Source organism: Pongo pygmaeus, chromosome 6 (assembly GCF_028885625.2).
Source record: "Pongo pygmaeus isolate AG05252 chromosome 6, NHGRI_mPonPyg2-v2.0_pri, whole genome shotgun sequence".
In the NCBI taxonomy this organism is placed as follows: Eukaryota; Metazoa; Chordata; class Mammalia; order Primates; family Hominidae; genus Pongo; species Pongo pygmaeus.
Window position 1 is genome coordinate 91,656,468 of NC_072379.2, and position 24,906 is coordinate 91,681,373.

Sequence of the window (24,906 nt, forward strand, 5' to 3'; positions counted from 1 at the left end):
GCTCAGGCTGGTCTCAAACTCATGGACTCAAGCAATCTGCCTGCCTTGGTTTCCCAAAATGCTAGGATTACAGGCATCAGCCACCATGCCTGGCCATGTATTTTTGTTTACTTTATATTGTACTTATCATATGAAATGAATTCAGGCATTTTCAAAAAATCCATGTATTATTTATATAAAGCACCAAGGTAAAGAGGAATTACCTGGATTGGATAGACTCTCCTGATAATTTCAAGTACTCAAAGAGAATAAGGCCAGATCAGTAGTAGCCATTGCACCATGTTGTCGAAACTATCTTCATTTTTGACCAGCTTTACATTGATTTGTATGTGTTCCCCGATTTGTTCCTCATGCCTCTGCTCATGCTATCCCACTGCCTGACACAATCTTTCTGCCATTTGCACAAGTCAGTATGTTGCTTATTTTTAAGGGGTAACTCAAATGTCATTTGTTCATTCTTTTGTCCTTGAGATCTACACTGAGTGTTTCTTATACCATTAGGAGTCAACTGATAAGACCCAGAGAAAAATAAGAGACTGTAGACACATGCAAAGATAACTAAAAAATAAACTGGAAATGCAGCAATATGATTTTTAATGAGCCTTTATTCCATATAAATCAGAGGAGGGGAGGAAAGGAATTAGAGAAGATTTTGTTTGATTTTACTTCTTCAGGAGATCACACTTGAACTGTCTTAAGAGACGATGTTAATTAGTTGGAGAAGGGAAAGTCCAAATGAATAGAGAAGCATGAAGAAAGGCACAGTAGTTGGAAATATAGTGATGCATTTGGAGAACTACAATTTAGTGTGATCAAAAAGTGAGTCCATGGATAATGAGGGCTGAAATTGAAGAGAGAGATAAGGTTTACTCCATGGAAGTCCTGGATGATAGTATGGAATTTGAATTTTAAATTGTAAGTTATCAGGATTCACTTAAGTGTTTAAACGAAAGAATGACAAGATTAAATTACTAAGAACAATTACTTTTGCAATAAAGTAGAGAACAAAAATTGCTGTGGGGATGCCAAATAAGAGGTATTATAATTGATTAAGTGAGTCAATGATACACCTAGGTGGGATCCAGGAAGAGAGGCAGATTAAAGGAAATGCATTATGAGTTCAGACTGGGAATGCTGAATTTGAATTGCCTTTGCACAGAAAAATAGAAGTCTCAAAGAAGCAGTTAGATATAGATTTATGAGATTTAAGAGGAAACACTTTATAGAAGATACTGATTAGAAGTCGTCAACTTTGAGGTGGAAATTGAAATAATGAAAGTCAGTAAGACCACCCAGACAGTGAAAAGATTAAAACTTTAAAACAAAAGCTGAAGAAGTTCTTATCTTAATCTTCCTAAAGATAACATTTATGCGCAAGGATGTCAGTAGCATTCTGATAGGGAGTAAAGTAACCTGCCACAGGTCATATGGCTAGTAACAATGAAAGTGAGGTTCAACTACAAGACTTCATGCTTCCAAAACTTGTAATTTTTCTTATGTATTTATGTAGCTACTATAATCTCAGATAATTTAAGCAAAATTATTTTTAACTAGAACTTTTTTTGGAAAGTTCTTAGCTTGCTTTTAATTTGTTTATATAATGTAAATCAACATCACAACTAAAGTAAAAAATTCCAATATTATAATCCTGGTCCTGAATTCAGAGCCACAATTTTTATTTCAAGCTATATGACACTTTTGTTCTTTTCAATTCATAATAGTCATTTGGATGACCTTGAATAGGTGATAAATCTTGTTCATTTCCGTTATTTAAAAATCCAAATGAATAATTGAATCATAAGGGTCATATTTGTTAAAAATGTCAGCAGCATGCATTTGAAACAGTGTAAATCCTGAGTAAAGAGGTATTTTTCTTTGTGACAATAGTAAAATGCTTATTACTAAATTATGTTTGATTTTGTCTGTATTTTACTAAAGTTTGAAGGAGTCATGGAGTAGAGTGAACATATGAATTGAAAAAGATTTCTTATCCACATGTTACGTATTTATTGAAGGGAGTGAGTGAAATACTAAGTTAATGCCAAATTTGCATGTGTGTGTGTTCAATTTAGGTTTAAATTTCTCAATGATCAATTGGTCACCTATTAGAAAATGTCATGTTGGGTACATTAAATATGCCTTGGACATTGGATGTGTTAAAGTCCTCAAAGAATTTGCAAATTATTTAAATACACAAATGCTATATACACAAAACAACTATAGACCTAATTAAGGCAATCAATGTGCTCTGAGACCTAAAGGCAACTGAATAGTTTCATTTAGCCCATAGAAAATATAAGGTGTTATTATTTGAAATATAGTAATTAAAAAATTATACTCAAGTAACTTGGCACCAACATATTCTGTGCTTCTCAAAATCTGTAGTGTTGAGTTTATTTTGGACCCTTATACTATTAAACAAAAAGGCAAAAAAAAAATTGACATAGAATGAAAGGAAAATGACTATAATAGTGAAGGACCAAGTGAATGACCAAGGAACTCTGTCATTTGAAGTGCTAGGAAATAACTAATGATGTGTGTTAGAAATGACAAGACTCACTGAAGGACTGATAGCTCTATCTTTCAATAACTTAAGAGCTGTTATTTAGAAGAAATTATGCTTTTTTCTTTATTACTCTGCAAGTTCTGAGTCCAAAGCCTTAGAGGAAATGAAAACCCTGGAGTCACCCAAAGGTCGGCTTGATTCCAACACTGAGACTGATTTAGATGAGTTTTCCTGGAAGATATTTAGGGGCTGTCACCCTTTTTGTACCTATTCCTGGATATTTACATCTCTACGCATTTTCCCTAGGTTTATTTTTGAGATTTGTATCCTTATAAGCCTACTTTGGCTTCTTTATTTTTCCTTTCTCTACTTTCAGAGATATTCCTTGTTGAATTTGCTTTTAGTCCTCCATGACCTTGAACCATGTTTTCTTTCGGAGCCTGAAGTCACAGTACCAGAGCAATTTGTTGTTTGATCGGAACCAGTAGATACAGGATTTTTAGATTTCTATGGAAGAACTTTGTAGTTACTAGAGATACATTTTACCTTTCTCTATATTATATAAATATGCTCCATAAATTTAAGGGTGAGTCAAAGGTTGAATTTATGTTCCTAAAATATTAGTAAAAATCTGATATTAGGTTACCTCAAATGCTGGCTGAATAATTTCTAACATTTTAGATTCAGACTTAATCTGAATCTAAAGATATCACAAAGCATCAATATCAATGGCACTTGGTGGAAAGGCCTGTGTGATATGTGAATGACACACTCTGGTCATTGTTGATATCACAAAGCATCAATATCAATGGCACTTGGTGGAAAGGCCTGTGTGATAAGTGAATGGCACACTCTGGTAGTAATCAGACAGCTATTGTTTAGATAAGAAAGAATATTAGTATCTACATAAGTTATGGTAAAATGTAAGTTAAATCAGTACTTACTGTGGACCTAAATATCATTATTAAATCAAACTTTTTCTAAGTATATTTACTTAACAGGGGCAAATTAAGTGTTTGTTCTAATAGTTTGAATGACTTTGGTAACTCTAAAACTGTAAACATTTGTTAGGAGGGACTAATTTTGGTGGAGTATTGGTTTATTTATTTTTTATTTAATTAATTTATTTATTTTGAGACAAGGTCTTGCTCTGTTGCTCAGGCTGGAGTGCAGTGGCTTGACCATGGCACACTGAAGTCTCAAACTCCTGAGCTCAAGGAATCCTTCCACTTAAGCCTCTAAGTAGTGGGGACTACAGGTCCATACCACCACACCTGGTTGATTTTTTTTTTTTTTTTTTTTTTAAGAGGTAGGGTTCTCACTATGTTGATCAGGCTGGTTTTTGAACTCCTGGCCTCAAGCAATCCTCCTGCTTTGGCCTTTCCAAGTGCTGGGATTATAGACTTGCACTCAGCCAAGTATTGGTTTTAAATGTTTGGGCTTTTATACCTAAATTATAAACATTTTTTGTCATAAAAATTTTATTTTACTCATTAAACTTAATTACTGATTTCTGATTTCATTAGCTAGCTGTAATGAATACAACCAATGTAAAATATTGTATGATTCTCTTAGAATTAAAAGATTGAAAAAGCAATTTTACAAGTAAAAATTAGTTTATAAGATTCCAATAGATACTTTAAAATCTAAGCGGGACTCTTAACTGTCCTCCACAGAGGGGTTTACTTTTTGCCAAATAAATTTTGGAAACGATGCAAATTTTTACTAATACACTGAACAAAATGTCAGTAATCATTTTACATACACATGGTCCACTTAATTCTCTTAAACCAAAGAAAATAATAATAGCTTCTGTTTTCTCTTGCTGATTGTATAGCTGGGTCATATGATAGGTTACAAAAACTTTTTACATTGTCCTCTCAACATATAGATGAAATTCTAAGCCTAGAAAATGTGATCTTAATTTCTGTCTGTGGGATGAGCAAGTCTTCATATGGACATTTTTCTAATAGTTACAGAAACTTGACAACATAGACTATATGTGCAAAAGGAATTAATTTTCGGGCTAGTAAAACTTAGCAAACCATAAAAGGCAGGAAAGGTGGAAAATATAAAAGCAATAGTAAAATGTACCTTAGGGGACGATACCATCATAGCAGTATTTTTTAAACATTTGGATAACATAATTCAGAAAAGTGATTCCTAACTGAGAAAGATTTTAATGCCAGTGAATGTGGGCAGTACTACTGGATGCTTTCTAGAATTTTCATTTATTGAGTTATTTCTATCTAGTACCATATTGGTTGTACTGGATGTCATTATTTTATATAACAGCTTACTTTTGTTAATCATGGTTTTGCTAGTCATTTGAGTAAATAAAAATAAACACTGTTCTGCTAAGTAAGCAGCTGAGAGTTCTCTGCTGTACTACCCAGACTATTCTGACTGTAATAATGTCTTCTCTACTAGAGCAAAAGTTTTCTGATTGCCAGATGAGGATACCCTTTGTTACCTAAATATCTTGATGATTTCTTAAAGCTGTTTCTTTTGGAATTGTCCAATTAAAGCAACAAACACAACCTGTTGAAAAAAATTTGTTTCCCACTTCAGTGCAAAGAAAAACCTCATTTAATTTCCAGTAAAGAGAATGAATTGACAGAGGGTTACCTGTGCTTTTGTCATCAGCCTAGACATCTACATTCTGTTAGAAGCTGAGCACTTATAAAGTTGTCGAAATAAAAGCTCCCTTTAATTTTGCCATCAGAAAGTCTCTTTTGGACAGTTGGCTTTATAATCTAAATTAACCAGATTATTTATTTATTTATGTACACCTGGGATTTGCATTTTAGTTTTCCTCATGGTTTAAATGACTGTTCCTTGCTCACACTGCAAGATTTATTAGTAGCTCTTCCTTATTAAGAGCTCTTATTAGAACTAAGTCTTGTTAGTATATATCTACTGGCCTTTACACAGTCACGATCGCATTCACAGTCAAGTCACTAGAGAAAAGAGAGGGCCCAAACTCTTTAAGCTCAGACTTCATCTGTAAAATCCCCTGCATTTATTTAGTGGCACAAAACACTTTAAAGCCTTATCCACGTATATTCATCATCAAGATTCAGAAATTCCTGGGCAATTTGTCTATGAAAACTCCAAATATATTCCTTCTTAACGTCACAGTCTAATTGTTTAGCATATCATTTATCCTCCCAGATGTTAATATCCTTTAATAAATTTTATATTATCCCAGTTAAATAATTGAAAAAATTTGTGACATTAGAGAATTTAAAGTAGATTTTTGAAATCATCTAATGCATCGCCAGTTAAGAGTTCAAAGGTTTTATAAAGCTGATGAAAAATATTAGCATGAAGCTGAACATTTCAGAGACTTAAGATACGGTAAGTATTTAGCAATTCTGAACCTTGAAAGGTGGCCTGAACTACTTATCTGTATTTTAACTCATCTATTATCTAAATTTGGAAAAATAAAAGCTTATGACTCCATAAAGACCATGGGAGGATAAAATGACTTTCTATGCCAAGTTAAATCTATGTAGAGAATTCAGGAATCATCTAGGAGATAAACTGAATAGAGGACAGGGCTGTTTTCCCAGGACCAAAACAGTTTTGCTATGTTTACTGCTCAAATTCATTAGCTAACTTTTCATATTCAAATGTTAGTCGATAGTATTTAGATGATGTTTAGATATAAAAACTTTAATCACCTTGGAAGTGAACAAAATTAGAGTATGAGAACTTCTGACTATGTAAAGTAAAAACAGTTTAATCAATTTGAAGATTTCTAAACTATGGATTTAGAAACTTTAGCATAATATCCTTTAATGTTAATGTGTAAATATTATTTTGTTGTCTTAACACTGGAGATGGAGCCTAACTGTATTGTGCTTAATGAGAATGGATATAGTTTAATAGAAATGTGATCATATTCTCCAAAGAATCATCTCATTACTTCAGTGTACTAAATACACTGCGAATATGAAAGAATACTTTAAAATCAAAATTAAATAAGCTAACTATGACTGTAGAATATTTCTTACATAATACACCAGCCAATCCAAGCCATAAGCAAATATATTTCATCCTGACTGCCATGGCCTTGCTTTTGACAATGTTCTACACAATCCTCTCTTGTAAAAAGTAATTGAAGGACTCTGATTTAACAATGTCTTCTCTTTCTTTTTATTGTTTTCATTTCTGTCCTCTCATTTTCTCCTCTATATTCAACTTAGAATTGTAGACATTCATTGTTCCTGAGTGAGTTATTATGAATTGATTATCTTTTACTTTTAGAGATCAATAGAACATTTTGCAAATTTTTTCTCTACTAAATTACACTTTCCCTTAGGTTTCCAGGAGAAGAGATTTGTGTTTTATTGCAATAAAAGTGACAGCATTTCAATAAATACTACTTCTCATCTATTTTTGGTATTTCAATAAACTATTCAGTTAAGAAGTACCTACCCCTCTTCTATTTCTTCCTCACAGCAGGAATTTGTTTTTGCTAAGTCCTGTGTTTATCAACTTTGGTCACTGTTTTTCATATTAATACATACAGAATTATACAAACATGACTTGGACATAGCCTAGAAATTGAAATAGTCAAGTCACTAGAGACAAAAGGAAGCCCAAACTCATAATTTTAAAACCGCATTTTAGAGGTTGTCTTTAGAAAGTACTCATTATTATTCAGAGACTACCTTTATTACTAAGTGTGGATAGAAAATTATAACTTCCTTTTGCATAAGATCATTATAAAGTTTGCAGTTATTCTTAGTGCCAATTTTAATCTCCAGAATGAAAGTTTTCTTTTATTCTGAAATCATACTAAGGTTTGTCTAATCTTAAAATTTTCACATAATGTTGAACTAAATTTGACACAATTTTTACAAACCCCACAACATTATAGATTTTAAGATTTCAAAGAATATCGAGAGGACATCATGCATCTCCTTTCTTAGAAACATTTTGGATTGTAAATGCATGCAAGCATACCCTCCTCCAACCCCTTCCCACCAACACATGCACACGCACACTCCTAACCAACTTAAGGGCAAGCCAGGAAATGAACTCAAGGCTTCAGACTGTATGTCCTATTTATACAACTATGCTCTGGACCATTATTGTAATTCTGGGCCCCATTCCATTCTCTTAGCCCCTGAAGAGTATTGGAGAATAGGAAAAGGCTGATTGCCATAGAAGAACATTTTCTTTTTAATTTTAACCTCCAAGTTGACCTTTTCATTTGAGTCTCCTCCATTTCTGAGTCCTCTATCACAGTCACTGAGGAAATGTGAAATGCTAGATCTGCTTTTCTAAAACACAATGTACTGAAACACACCTAGGGACTTGAAATGTAGAGACTTGATAATGAGAGATGAATAAATTCTTTCCTTTTAAGGAAATTCAGTTGGGATTGAAAGTTAAGACTGATCTATGATAACATTCAAATCATACTGAGTTCCTAACACAGTGACAAACTATAAAAAGAAAATCACTAAAATGTGAAATTCAGAATATCAAGTTGTTTCACAGATTTTGAAATCTATCAGTTTGTCAGACTAGTTTTTGAACAAAAAAGCAAAGATTAAAAAAATAAATGTCTGTAAAATTGCATTAAGATTATTTAGTGTTTTTGTTTGATTTTAGGGCCAATTTGAACAATGAACGATAAGGTGTAAGGTGCTTTACCGAGTGAATTTTGTTCTACTCCATTTTAATTATTCACTTCTTCAGATGTGGGAATTTTTTTCTTTTTTAAATCCTGCTTTCCTGGTAAAATACAAAATAGTTGACAACGTTTATTTCAATTAGGAAAAATTAATAATGCTTTAATATGAAGAAATTTCCTGCCAAAAATAAATAATCCTATTCTTTACCACATACAGGATAATCTAGATTACTCTGAAAAGTTCTTATAAAAAAAGGAAACAATGATATCTTATTTTATTAGTGTACTGTTCATGCACCAAATATAACCTTTCATACATTTAAGACTGGAGAGATTAGGTTAAAAGTCAGGAGTATTATCATGTTTGCCAGCAAAGGAATTATAACAACTTTAAGTAGTTATCTGACATGCCCTCCTCAGCAAGCAGCTGGTTCTGAGCTCTGTCCTAAGCTTGTGACCCAATATCAAGCCAATATATATTGTAAAATTTAAAAAACTGACAAATAAATATAGGTGGTCTTCCCTCCCTCAAAAGCAGCCATAATCAAATAGAAAGTTTTAATCTTATTAGTCGATTTGTGTAGTCAGTTATCAATGGACTAAAAGAAAAATTGCACCATGGCAGGGTGAATTGCAATTTTATGTTATCTTCGCAAACACAACTGTATGGATTTTTCAAAAGTTTATGAATGTATCAGCTGTGCTGGCCATGCAGTGGAAGATAGATGGTTATAACTTTTTCTAGAAGAATCGTTTGGTGAGCTAAACAGAGTTTATATGCCATAGTGATAAAGAACTTGAGCATTAAATTCAATCAGACCGTAAAATAAACAGCCCACTCTACAACTCACTGGCTGTGTGACTACAGCAATGGTAGTACGTATCTCAATGAATCATTGTGAGCATTAAATGACAGGACTTTTTAATTTTTTTTTTTTTTGCATAGAACTTAATCCCTAGTGTGAGGGCTCAATATATATACTGTTAATGAAAGATGGCAACACATTTTTGATGCTCATCCCATTGAGAAATGGGGTGTAGTTCCCTCCCCTTAAATCTGAGCTAGCATGCCTGTGACTTTTTCTGACCAATAGATTATGGCAGAAGTGATACTATGCTAGTTTCATGCTAGATCTTTCAGGAAATAAGTACCTTTTTCTTAGTATCTTAGAGCCCTGAACTACCAAAACAGAAGTCCAAGAACCTTCTGGGGATAGAGATCACATGGGGGAACACCGAAGGGCCAGATATATAAGTGAAGAGGCCATACTGCTAATATCCGAGTAAGAAATGTCCAACTGAGCCCCATTAACCCACAAAATCATGAGAAACAATTTTTGTATAAGCCATTATATTTATTGGGGTGGAAGTTGTGACACAGTAATAGATAATCAGGACATTGTATCATTATTGGAGGGATAATGAGATAATTGAGTCAAATATTCACTCATGTATATACACACACACATGCACACACACAACACACAAATATAAAATACCTATGTACTTCCAGGAATTTAGCAGTGAATAAAATAACAGCCCTCATACAAGTTGCAGTATAATTACATTAGAAAAACACTAGAAGTCTCTAGTATTGAGTGTTCTGTGGTAGAAAGACTAGTTTTGACCGTAAGTTAGAGTTTATTCTTGTACAAAGACTCAGGATAGAATGTCAAAGGTTAAAGTAAAATTCAAGGATCAGACATAAATCCATGAATACTAAAAGTGATTCAGCTGTAGAATAACAACAGAATAAAGAAAAAGGAATAAAAAACGAAAGTGAAATGCACCTTATATTGCTAGCCTATGGAAAAGATACTTCACCTTAATGTTTTCAGTAATATTTACAAAAAATACTACTTATTTCAGTATGTATATTCAGTACTCTTTAAGTGACGTAAAAACACAATTTTTGTAGTTGAAGTCAAAGTTCTTCTCAGTGAAGGAAGAACTGAATGTGCTCTGCTAAGTTAATAGAGGGTGGAAGATAAGCTCCTGAAGGAGCAGATTGGAAAAATACAGGAAAGATATCTGAACAGTAGGAAATGAACATAAATTCAGTGGTGGGAAAAACAAAGGAGAATACTGAAGACAGATGAATAGGAAAAAGAGGGTGAGCAATGGGGTTAGAGGCAGAATCTTGAGGAGAAGGATGTCCAATAAGAAACGTCAACTCTGGATAATCAAAAGGAAGCGTAGGAACAGTATGTATTAGGGTTCTCTAGAGAAACAGAACTAATGGGTTTTTAAAGAGATATATTTTCAGGAGGAAGTTTATTATGAGTAGTTGGCTTACACAATTATGGAGGCTAAGTCCCATGATTTGCCCTCTGCAAGCTAGAGATCCAGGGAAGTCAGTGGTATAATTCAATCTGAGTCTGAAAGGTCTGAGAATCAACAGAACTGGTGATGTAAATATCCAAGTTAAGGAGATGACGAGATGTTCTATCCATCTTTGGTTCTATCCAGATACTCAATGGATTGGAGGAAACCCGCTTTGGGGAGAGCTATCTACTGAGTTCAGTGATTCAAATAAGAATCTCATCCAGAAACACTGTCATAGACACACCTGGAAATAGTGTTTAACTGGATACCTGCCTATCCATTTCTTTATCCAATCAAGTTGACATGCAAAATGGACTCACATAGTGGTATCTTTTTATTCAATTTTAAGTTTTTTAATCTCTGTATTATGCTTATCTCTGTGGCTTAGTTTTTTTTTTTTTTTTGAAATTAGGACAACAATTTGTTGGATATATGGAGCAGCACAGAGTAGAAAGAAATAATGGCAGCAGATGGTAAGATGCAAGGAAAGCTGGGGCCTAAACTAGGATCTAGACATAACCATGAGTGTAAGCTTTTTGGAAATTGCTGAAATTTTCGAGAGGACATTGGATTTCATGTAAAACATAAGATAGAAAATTGAGATAATTTTATCTAAATATCCAAAGACGGAATGTCATTAGCTGATATACGTGGTACACTATATACAAGGGCACATATGCTACAGAGAATGGGCCATACAAAAAATAATCCTTGAGAGAAAAGCTTGGAGGGGTGGTTGGAGGTGGTGGCAAGAAACTAATATATACTGATCACCAATTATACTGTAAACATGGTGTTATATCTTGGCATATTTTTATCACTTGAATTTAGCAAAGATTTTCTGTTAGCTATTATAGTCTCCATGTGACTATCACATAAGAGAGCTGAAAAGAGACTGGTAACATAGCTAGTAAGGGATAAAAATCAAATTATTTGCTTTCAAAGTCATCACTCTCTTTACTATTCCTCACTCTTTGTTCCTGAATCTACTAAGAATGTGACTGCAATTCCAAGATGCTGCCAAATGCAGACTTTCACCTAGTTCTAGGAAAATTTCATTGGATGTACTTTTTATCAGAGGTAATATCACACAACAACTAGTGATACTATTGGTATTTTTTAATAACCATTTTTGTGGTGATTCTAAACAAATGGGACAAACTACTGTCTGGCTGGATGTCCTTCCTTCTTGAATTCTTTTTAATGCCCTCCTGGGAAGCTTTACTGAGACTGCCTTGAGGAAAATAACACAGTGTATATAATTTATCATGAGTCTTATTTTTTCTTCAAAATCTTCACATTTTTGCAGGAGTATTCTTTCTTCTCTTTTCTCTTTTGTTTTTTTTAACACATCAGGTGTCAGTGCCCTCAACATTACATTTTATCAAAGTCTTCCCTAAGGTGGACAGATTCATGTCTGACCCTGGAATTTCAGGCATTATCAGTTCTCTGGTATATTGTAGATAATCAGAGATTTAATGTACCTTTTCATTGTACATTAAATCCAATTATGAAAGGCCAAAAGAACTAGGTGGAAGTTAAAATGTGAGAAAAGTAAAGTGTAATAGAAAAAGATTATTCATAAGAAAGCATATGCAACACAAATATTAAAATAGAGGTTAGTCCTTTTACTCTTCATATTGTATTCGTTTTTATTGTAAATTCTCAAAGTATTCTCAGAAAGCCTTCTTTAACACTATAAAAATGAGCAATAGACAACATTATAGGAAATGGAGTGTGTGTTTCTCTGAGCATCTGGTTCAGGCATCTGTTGGAGACGGGACACCAGCTTATTGTTATTTTCCTATGTGGAAGGTGTAATTAAGTAGCAGACAACCCTGGAAGCCCTAGAGTATAGTTTAAATCAGTATCCAATGGTTTATATGTGCTCACAGGCCTCTTATACCAGTAATACTGAAGTGTGAATCTCAGCAAAACTAGTTTCAACTTTCATGCCTAGAATATGCAGAAGTTGAAATAACTTTTGTGGGGCACATGATAGAGCATGACTAAGCTAGAAGAAACTTCAGTAAGTTGGCTTCCCAGCTAAGGCTTCTATATAAGCCTTAGCTCATATTTACATTTAAACTAGCTCAGAAAGAGAGCTAACTATACTTTTCTAAATAATCCCCAGTAAATTAGATTTTGTACTAATATCTAACAATCTAACTAATGTACTAAGATCTAACAATCTTTAGAGTCAGGGAGTTTTTGGCTATCACTAAATTCCCTTTGTATCTTTCATCCATACTATCTTCTTCCCTTTATCCTTCCTTTTTTCCTCACTTCCTCCCTTTTCTCTATTTAGTCTCATGCACGGATTCTAAATTGTTACTCATAGTCAAATGTACACTTCATTCCATATACCTAATTGTCCTCTAACAATCCTCCTTCAATTAACTCATCTCTAGTCTAAGAAATTTGTTTTCACGGGTTTTCCTCTCATGTCAGTTTTCCAAATTTCTATTTGCTCTTTTTTGGGGGGACCCCATCTAATTTTCCTCATCTTACCTAGCTATGAGACACAAGACATATTAGACCTAGAAAGTTTCTCTTTGTGTTCACAGAATGAAATAGCCTTTGTGCTCTTTCTTTCTAATCTATTATTCCCTTAGAAATTGGATTGAAGTTTATTTTTATTGAAAGTTCATTAAAATATCACTTCATGGGAATTTATTTTCCTTACAAATAAATATTATTCAAAAGAAAATAACACTTGTTAGTTTAAAAATTTTATAAACTGAACTTGTGATAAGCCAGTATGTTGGAGTGAGAACCACTGCCTGCCCCTCAAAGAAAAGGAAAGCAAACCCTAACATTTTATAAATGTCTAGACTTACATTTTTATACAAAAGTGTGGACCTAGTGAGGTTGTACAGCACAGAAACGCTATTGTTATTGGAAACATTGGTCCTATTAATGGATGTGCTATTTATTCAACTTTTGTAAAAGGTACCCTAACTCCCTATTTTAAGACCCATTTTTTGGAGTCTGAGGAAGTTGAGGAGCTGGAGGTAATTCCAAAATTACTAGATAGAGACAAGTGTGCAGGAAATAAGATAACAGAATAAGAAAGGAAATAAACCCACCCAAATTCTAAAATTCATGGAGACCAAGGACCTTACATTGGTAAATTAATATTGGGGGAACTATGAAGAACTAGCATACTAAGAAAAATTAAAGCAACAACCAAAAGAAAAACAATGCTTTTAATAAAATCAACTTTATAGGACAATCTAATAAAATTTAAAATGAGATGTTCAGCCTATTCAAAGACATAAAGATATCACATTAAAACAATAGAGAAATAGCCAGGCAGTGTAGCTCATGCCTGTAATCCCAGCACTTCGGGAGGCCAAGACGGGCGGATCGCTTGAGCTCAGGAGTTCAAGACCAGCCTGGGCAACATGGTGAAACCTCATCTCTAGCAAAAATACAAAAATTAGCCGGGTGTGGTGGCATGTGTCTGAGGTCTCAGCTACTCAGGAGGCCGAGGCAGGAGAATATATATGTATCTGGAAATTGGCAAAAATGTGATAAGAAAAGGTGGGTATGAGAGAGAACAAAATGAATCTTGGAAACAGTGTACTTATTAAAATAAAAAATTTGAGAGGCAGCAAAAACTCTAGACTGGACATAAACTAGGAAAAGTAAACAGAAATGTATTACTAAGGATTTCATCTATAACACATCACTGATAGAAAAAATGCAAAAAATAAATGAATAAATGAGAGTCATGGAGTGTATATCAAAGTATTCTAACAATTCCAGAAATAGAAACTGAAAAAGCAATATTTAAAAAACTGAGAAATTTTAAATATTAAAGAGAGTTAGATTGCAATTTGATATATCTCTTAGAGTTCTGAGTGAGATAAATGTTAAAAACAAACACCCAAAAGTCATCTAAACACATCATAGTCAAACTGTCGAGGTTAAACAGAACATTTCAAAAGCTGGCAGATGACCAACAAAATAGTGATAATTAAACAACAAACTTCTCTTCACCAAAAACAAGCTAGAATGCAATAAAACAATATTTTCCATGTTTTGCAGAAAAATAACCATCAATTTAGAAACATATGCCCAGTTAAGTGATTATTCAAGAGTAAACATAAGTTAAATATATACTGAAACATATAAATACTATGACATTTTTAATAACCATAGGACATAATTAAAGAACTTTTAAAAATGCATTTTGGTAAAAAGGAAAATGATGATAAAGGGAAGATGTAAATTATACAAACTAATAGAGTTTTCCATTTAGTAATTGATAAGATTTGTTGGTAAATTTAATTTACTCTTGACTGTAAAGCTAATGCCTGTTTTTGCTGTAAAAAGATAAAAGTAAAGCTAAGAAAAATAATAAAATAGGATATTGAATGGGCGCCATAAGGTTGCTAACATCTTTATGTTGAAGGAGGAGCCAGCACGGACAACTTTAGACTTTAAAAAATAAGTATGCACGTTAAAATGCAGAGATATGCATTAAAATATTAGGAATAAAAGATATTTTCCAGAACATCTGTGAAATTAGAAAATGCCATTTTGCTCTCAAAAGGCAGGAAATGGGAAAATAATCAGAAGAAGATGATAGACATAAAAATGAGATGGTAAAACACAAAACTAGTAATAATCAAAACTGATGATAATTAATACTCTATCCAAATCCTTCAGATGCTTAAGTGCAGCACAAATTGCTGCTGCCTCTATCCAGATACTGTTTTGGATTTACTATTTTGACAAACTGTAGTATTAGAGGCTTCCATTTGTGTTTTACCTATGATAGCTCTTCCTCCATGGGCCAAGAACTCAGTGTGAAAGTTGCACTATCTACCAAGCATATCAGTTTCGGTTACACAATCAGGAACTGGGGAAATGCTTACTGTGTGAATCCACAGACTCAGGACACCTATATGAAGTCAGAAGTTGTCCAGGATTTTCTTTTTTAAAAGGTTTTCATGTACTCCCCCAACCCCCACTGTAGCAGCAGGACCAAGATGACACTTTGCTTCTCTGGTTGTTAATATCAATTCAGATCCTATTTCTAACATTCCTTGAAATATATAGGTGTTTTCTTTTTTCTGGTGTACAATTACCTGAATAAAAGGCCGTAAGTACCATTGGGGAAGGATTGAGGAAACGCTATCATGTTTACCTGCTATGGTTTTGCAGGGTCCTTCTATTTTGAAGGAAGCGAAGCGTTCCAGGTATGAAAAGATTTCAGTCAAGGAAAGGATTCCAGGTCTACAAAATTATGTAGGGCTGTGAACTGGACAATGTCTCAAGACTTCTTATCGGCACGACCAATTTTCTCTCTCACAGTTGTTCATTCTTGTACAAGCTTAGTAGTACTCTTATGGAATGCTAAGTGTCTTATGACCTCCATACTACTCTCAGCAAGCCGAGTTCTGTAATGGCCTCTCTTACCTTCAGCTCTGGTCTACAGAGAAGAATAACCAGTTAACTCTTTCATGCCTCTTACCCAGCATCATTCTTTGTGGCTTTGTGTCTTCCTACAGAACAAAATCGTCTGGTGAATGTTCTGAACATTTATAGCATATTTATTCAAGAGTGACCAGTATCTTAGCCTTTAAATTTTCTCTTTCACCATCTGTCATGGCAATTAAACTTCACTTAACATAAGCCTTCTCTTCACTTTTTCCATGTTATAAGGAATTGTCTCCTAAGGTCTTTGCTTGTTAAAAATCCTATATCCAGCAGAGTGCTTTCACATCTCTAGCTCTTCCATATTCACTTTTTTTTTTGTCATGGACTCCTTGAAAAAACACTCTTAGAATCTATTCTGAGGCATATTCTCCCAGCTCTTGTAGGTACAATCGGTCTTGCAGGTTTGTTTTTTATATGTATATAGGACCTTTCCTCCCTTATTAGCCTCAGTATGTCCCCAACCAGCCTATGCCAAAATTTAACCTTAGATATACGCCTAGTAGTCAGAAAGAGAGATGGAAAGATCCTGAGGGGGAAATTTGTTTCCTTGAGGGGAAGAGGCCTCTGCATTGTCTTCCAGCATGGAGAAGTGGTAGCTCTTAATAGAAGATGCCAGCCACTTCTACAGGCTCAGAAGTTTCAGAGGAATCTGGAGTGCCTACAATCATATGATTTTTTTTTTTCCAGATGTTTCCCTTCCATGTGTCAGGTTTCCAGGTTTTCCCAACCAAGACTCTGATGTTTACCTACATGACTTGCCTGGCTTGACCAATTTGAAACCAGTCCAATTGTTCCATACAACTGATGTTTACAGGTTTTGAGTAAACATAGAACTTGATCCTCCTGGCCTTAAAACTGAAAAACTTAAAATTGTTTTATCTAAGTTCCTTTATCAGGAAACAAACCATCAGTCTCCCTGATAGTATCAAGGAACTGAAACTCACCAGATTACTGCATCCGGACAACGAGACACCAGAACCCTCATCTGGCATGGTTGCCTAACCCAGCACCTGCTGACTATTACCAACTCTTTGTTACCCCTCCCTAATTCCCATTTTCTGAAACGTAGCTACATTTCTTCCCTGCTATATAAACCTGGTTTATATAGCAAGTCAGTCAGCTGGGGAGATGGATGGATTTGAGACTCATCTCTTATACTCTGGCTACAACATCCAAATAAAACCTTCTTCCCTGGAAATACTCATTGTCTCAGTGATTGGCTTTCTATGTGGTGAGCAACAGGACCTAGACTAAAACTCTGGTGTTTCAGTAACAATTTAACCTTTTAAATCTCAGCCACTCAAACTATTATAGCCTGGGCTTGGCCTTCTGCCTAGGATATAATAATTTTTTTACACTCTTAATATAAGAGATGAGAGCCTTGTATGCTACCAAATAGGCTCTCTGGCTGTCATACTTGGTTTCAAAATGCTTTAAAACTGCCTTCAGCATTTCATTTTATCTTTCTCAACAATATCAATGAAGTTTAGAATCAGCCAGTCAATCCTATTGCATCTGTAATTATTTCCTCTGTAAGTTTTAAATGCCTGATAATGTTGTACCAAGGTAATGCATTCCCTTGGCCAGTGTAATAGCTCAATTCAACACCAGAAAAAGCTCTCACAATCAGACTGCCAGGAGCTGTTTGTGCTCCACGAGTGATAGAGGGTGACGGCATGGGGACGACTTAATCAGGCAGTGAGTAATCCAGCTTTAAAATACCAAATTACTGTTTACTCTTTTGGACCATCCCTAGGTCTTGACATCAAAGAGCTTACAAATTTGAAAAAGGTATTGTCTTGAAAACAGTATTTTGTAGGAATCAATTATTTTACAAAAACATTTTTGCCTCTGATGATTGTCCTTTCCTGGCCACTAAAATAGATGATTAGCCTGGAAATTCTGAAGATAGAGATAATGGAATCTGCATGGCAGCCAAGGCTAAGTCTTTTTTTTATCATTATTATTATACTTTAAGTTTTAGGGTACATGTGCACAACATGCAGGTTTGTTACATATGTATACATGTGCCATGTTGGTGTGCTGCACTCATTAACTCTTCATTTAACATTAGTCTTTCACAGTATCTCTCCCCTGCTGATGTTCTCAAGGGAAAAATATACTTTAAAGAAGAGCTTTATTCTTCTATTTGTTTCTTCACTCTGTTTGCCTCAAAGATGATGATCAGCAAGGCAATCATTTTAGGGTTTAAAATGTAGACATTGTTGAGAAAACTCTGAAGATTGCCGATAGAGACATTCTATGTCCTAATTGAAATTTTTTAAAAAATGCATTTTGAAAGTGTATTAGATGTTTTGGCTTAGTCACAACTTTCAAACACCAGGTGATCTTTGCTACATTTTACAGAAGGCCTTTAAAAACAGGTTTCGGAATTTTATTTTCTTCATCTTACACGTGGGTAATTGAATTGCCGTTTGCTAACTGAGACATCACTAGTTGGTTTCATGTGTTCTGTTTTAACATTTTAAAGGAATATTGGGTTTCTTTGACCACTGAATAATGGGATATTAAAGGTAGAAAATTTCCAGAAAGTATGTTTGTAGACTGACAAATTATTACAGCTTCTGTGGTTAGAATTAAGCCTATGAAAATCTTTAATCTCTAAATAACTTTTTTTCTATTACTTCTCTGGAGTCTTGATGAGGTGGTTGAGAACATTGTTTCTTTAATGGTAATATAGCAATAATAATAATTTATTGAACACATACCGTGCCTTAAGCATTATTTAGCATATTATATGCATTATCACTTTTAATCTGCTTTTACACTAGAAGAAACTAAAGCTTAGACAGTTTGTGTACTGGACCCATGATGATTCAGGTGAGGAGGGGTGGTGCTGGGTAGTAAGCCCAGGTCAGTGTGGTTGTAAATCAGTGCTGTTAACCAGTATGCTAAAATAGTCCACATAACATTACTGCCTTTTTACATTATCAGCTTCTAGCACAGATCTGGCACTGAGAGAATGCTCAATAATGTTTGAAAAAAATGTTCATAGAATTAAGTGAAATTGTAGTTCTGAGGAATGGTTATTAAGCATAATCATATGAAAATAATTACTTGGCCACACTAGGCATGTTTTAAAGAGCTCTTCCTCCATTTACCTCTAAACTTGTTTCTTTAAGTTTTTGTTTTCCTAATATTAATTGAGGTATATTTAACATATAATCAGCTGAACAGATTACATAGCATCATTTGATAAGTTTTGACATATGTGTACTCCCATGAAACTATGACTACAATCAAGAAGTGAACAGCTCCATCACCAGGAAAGTTTACTAGGACCATTTTCTAATCCCTCCATCCTACTCCCTTCCTATTCCCAGACAGCCACTAATCTGCTGTCACTTTTGATTGGTTTTTATATCTAGAACTTTTATAAATTGTGTAATATAACACGTATCTTTTTTCCTGGATCCTGTTACTTGGCATAATAATTTGGAGCTAGATCCATGTTGCTACATATATAAATAGTTTATTTCTTTCTATTGTTGATAGTGAATTGTATTATTCACTATTAACAAATATGAATATGCCACAATTGCTTTATCAAATTTATCTGTTAATGAACAGATGATTGTTTCTAGTGTTGGCTATTACAAATTAAGCTGCTGTGGACATAAGTGTACATGTATTTGTATGGATATTTGCTTTATTTTTCTCTCAGATATATCCCTAGAAGTAGGATGTCTGGACCATATGATACATGCATAATTAGCTTTTAAAGAAACTGCCAGATTGTTTCTCAAGGAAATCGCACTATTTAAATTCCCACCAAGTGTATTGAGAGTTACAGTTTCTCTATATTCTCAACACTTCCTATGGTCAGGCTTTTAATTTTAGACATTTCTAATATATTCTAATACAATTCTAATAATTGTAATATTATTTTAATGTGGTTTTAATTTGTATTTCCTAAGGAATTATGCGGGGCATCTTTGGAGGTGTGTATTTGCCACACAATTGCTTTCTTTTTTAGTTAAGTTCGTGCTCAAATTTTTACCCCCCAAAATTGAGTTTGTTGTTGTTGTTGTTGTTGTTGTTATTGGGCTTAGAGATTTCTTTATATATTTTGCATACAACTCCTTAATCATATATAAGCTTCTCAAACATTTTTCCCAGTTTGTGGCTTGTCCTTTTATTCTTCTAATAGTATCTTTCAGAATGCATAAGTTTCTCATTTTGATGAAATTCTATTTATCATTTACAGGTATTAGATCTATTCTGTGTATTGATGTAACTTTTGACCCCCGGGTTCCAGGAGTAATATTCAAGAATACAGAACAAGTCTAAGATTTTTTAAACCATTGCAATTTCAGGAAATGTTACTGGCTTATGTCTTCTAATATGCTAAGAATGTTAGGTAAGATCTCAGTCTAGGCAGTGGCCAGCCAGAAAAAAAAATTCAGAAATATTTTTAAAGCTATGAAGTTTCTAAAAATCGCTCAGTATTATCCCAGTTCTATTACCCTTCCATCACTCTAGGCAAGTGGTGCAGTCATGATGTTTAGTACTTAGAATAGTCAGTCTAGTGCTTTGCAGAAAAATAATATCTATCCTCTACATATCAGTGTGCTGGATCCTATCAGGAAAGTTCTTGAGGTATTAGGAATATCAGGTAGCTTTTATAAACAAAGATACCAAGAGAAAACTACTATTCAAATGAAGTAAATAAAGCAAAGCAAAATAAAACAAATTTGTTTCTTTACAGGCTTCATGCCCCAATATTCTTAATGAAATTTGGGAGTGAACCAGATATTCACGTTTCTGTCAGCATATATATGTGATTTTGTTCAACAAAAAACCTCCAAGAGATTATATCATATGTAAATAGAGTTACATTAAGGAAATTGATTCTCCTTCTTAGTTTGTGAGATAGTATACAATCTTTTATTGCATTTTAATTACATACTAATCATAGAAAGCTAATGCTTTATAAAATTTCCTCTGTGCCAGGTTATGTTTGAGATATTTTAGGTATATCAACTTAATAAATGTTCAAAACAATTTTATGATGTAAGCATTATTATTATTCATATTTAAATTGAGGAAATAAAGGCAAAGAGAGGCCAATGTATTTCTCAATTAACTAGGAGGGTCATGATTCAAATTTCAGGCAAGGTGACTTGATTCTGCACTGCTAATGAGCATTCACTTCTGCTAACTAGAAATAGTGTGTGATGATAACCAGCCCAAGTGAATTATAAACACTTTGAACACTGACTAATGTAGAGGGTGCTTCACTCCTAGGACATTAATACCTATTTAAACACTCATCAACTAAATATTTAGCTTTAGAATTCTTGAGGATGACATCCTTCATGCAATAGCATGGGTGAGGCTGGGGTAAGAAATCCACAAATGTTTTAATAGTCTACAAAGTCCTGGCCCTACTCTGATTCCTGTTTTTTTCTCATTCAGCCTTTCTGTTTTTCTATAGGTTCTTCTACTACTTCCCCAACTGATTGGTGGGAAATATTTTCAATCAATATAAAAATTGAGGTTTTAAAAAATATACTATTAAGTTAATGCCTAAGTTAGATGCAGTAGTGCTTGGAATACACACACACACACACACACACACATACATACATATTTGTTATTGAAGAAATGAGTGTCTTTAAACAGGTTCTATAAAAAATTGTATTTGACTCTGCTAGAAATCAGAAACATTAGCATAACAATCAGATACTATAAAATATTCAGAGAAACATGAGAAATTTAACCAACATTTTTAAAATAAAAAATATAGTAACCAGCTAATGAAATGAATAATTTCTGTCATGTAAACGAATTATGTGGGCACACATAAAGAATGTTATATTACTTGAAAAAAAAGGATAAGCTTTACTGATTTCAACTATTTCACTTTAAAGGTTTTCTTTGAACTTTATATAAAGGAAACTGATCAAATTAATTTTTTTACCCTGATAACTTTATGTACCCAAGAGTAATTGCAAAGAATAGTTAACACTTTGGAAAATTATACCCCTTTAAATCCAGCAACAATTTAGAAGAATCATTTGCAGTGTCTAAGAAGGGTGGCCACACACGGAAGACCTACAGGATTGTCTGGCAACTGCATTGACAGCTTCATTAAACATTTCATTCCACATCACTGATGTGCAACTGATTTCCTCTGAGGTTGCAGAAAACCATTAGGCTTTCATCAAAAGGAACTTGATCTCCTGCCCAGCTCTCCACATGCTACTTATACCCTGTACACTGCCGCTTCCATGGGAATTAGCATCAACTTGAAGAAGCATCTCGCCAGACCAAGTTACTAATTTATGGCCAGAGAAGGAGAAAAAAATAGCAATAATTTTATTTCACAAACCATTGAAAATAAGAAATATCTGTATGAATTGTCATAAGTACATAATGTTAATCTAGAGCGAGGTCATCTGCTTGTCACTCTAGCTTTGGATGGGCATCTTTTTTTTTCTTTTAGTTTCATGAGGAATATGTATTACCTTTACATTTTATATCATGAAACATTTACATTTACAAACAGCCACAATGAATCATATAACAAATACCTGTGTACCCATCACACAGCTCTAGAATAAAACATGACCAACACAGGGAAAGCCTCTCGTGTAACCTTCTCCAATCACATTCCATTTTTTCCCAGAGGTACCACAACCCTGAATCTGGTGCTTTTTATTCTCTTGATGTCATATTTTACCAAATATATCTATGTTCCTAAACAGTATGTAGTGCTTTTCCTCGTTTAGCATTGTATATAATTGGTATTACACTGTGTGTGATCTTCTATAACTTAAGTTTTTACTAAACAGTATGTATTTTTAATATAATCATGTTAATACCAATGCTTCAGATCAGCAGTCCCCAACCTTTTTGCTGTTAGGGACCAGTTTTCATGGAAGACAATTTTTTCATGAACCGGGGGAGGGGAGTGGTTTCAGGATGATTCAAGTGCATTACATTTATTGTGCACTTTATTTCTATTATTATTATGTAGTAATATATAATGAAATAATTATACAACTCACCACAATATAGATTTAGTGGGAGCACTGAGCTTGTTTTCCTGCAGCTAGTCAGTGTCATCTGGGGGTGATGGGAGACAGTGACAGATCATCAGACAGTGACAGATCATCAGTGACAGACCATTAGATTCTCATAAGGAGAACAAAACCTAGATCCCTTGCACGTGCAGTTCACAAAAGGGTTTGCACTCCTATGAGAATCTAATGCTGCTACTGATCTGACAGGAAGTGGAGCTCAGGCAGTAATGTGAGCAATGAGGAGCTGTTGTCCATACATATGAGGCTTCCCTTGGCTCACCTGCCACTCACCTCCTGCTGTGTGGCCTGGTTCTTAACAGGTCATAGAAAGGACGGGAACCCCATGCTGCAGATCATTCACTTTCATTGCTGTAGTGTTCCATGTTAATTTATTTATCTTATTTTAATTTTTTGGCCCTTTATTTTAGGTTCAAGGGTATGTGTGCAGGTTTATTATGCAGGTAAATTGCATGTTGTGGGGTTTGTGTACAAATTATCTTGTCACCCAGGTAATAAGCATAGTACCCAATAGGTACTTTTCTGATCCTCACCCTCCTCCTACCTTCTGCATTCATGTAGACCCAAGTGTCTGTTGTTCCCTTCTTTGTGTCCATGTCTACCCAATGTTAGGGCCCATTTACAAGTGAGAATATGCAGTATTTGGTTTTCTGTTCCTGCGTTAGTTTGCTCAGGATAATGACCTCCAGCTCTACCCATGTTGCTGTAAAGGACATGATCCCATTCTTTTTTTGGTTGCATGGTATTCCGTGGTGTATATGTGCCACATTTTCTTTATCCAGCCTACCACTGATGGGCATTTAGGTTGATTCCATGTCTTTGTTTTTGTGAATAGTGCTGTGATGAGGATATGCAAGAATGTGTCTTTATGGTAGAATGATTTATGTTCCCTTGGGCATATACTCAATAATGGAATTGCTGGATTAAATGGTAATTCTGTTTTAAGTTCTTTGAGAAGTCGGCAATCTGCTATCCACAATAGTTGAACTAGTTTATATTCTCATCAGCAGTGCAGAAGCGTCCTCTTTTCTCCACAACCTCACTAGCATCTGTTATTTTTGACTTTTTAATAATAGCTATTCTGACTGTTGTGAGATGGTATCTCATTTTTATTTGCATCTCTCTGATGATTAGTGGTGCTGAGCATTTATTCAAACACTTGTTGGCCAGATGAATGTCTTATTTTGAAAAGTGTCTGTTCATGACCTTTGTGGATGGGCACCTTTGAGGTTCTACCAGGCACTACCACCTACATCTAACCTTGCTGTTTTTTCTTGAGGGTGTCTGGCTACCATTTCTTAGATTCTTGCTAACTCACTCCCCGCCGAGACTCAGGGAGGCCATGTGCAGGTGCTCAGATGCCCTGGAATTTTTCTATTCTGCTGCTTTCCCTCGACCTTTTAGTATTTTCTGTTTCTCTGGAAAAACTCTAAGGCAGAGTAGAATCATTTTCTAGCCAATATAACGAGGTAACTTATCTGAGCTACAAAGTGTTCTCTACAAAAGGACAATGCCTCACTCTTTTCTGTGTTGCACTCTGTTAGAGAGGTATATGCTAGTGTGTTTTCATGATCCTAAATTTCCCTGAGTTATTTATGAAATGGATATTTTTCAGTTTTCTTTCTTGCAGCCCTACTCTCAATAAAAAGTGGCAGAAGCCTAAACCCAAGAGGTTTTATTGCATGAGTCCTGACATACTTTTAAATTTAATTTTTCTTCTGAATATATTCTGTTTTAGAAGCATCTTAGTCCTTCATTTTAGTGTCAAATGAATGCAGTTTAGATTATCCATGGGCTGTAATCACTGTTCCTGGTGGTGTTTCTGGTGACTGATGGGGCAATCATGTTTTGCAGTTCACAGTAATGATTATCCATTGTTTTATCACTTCAGATGATACCACTTTAAA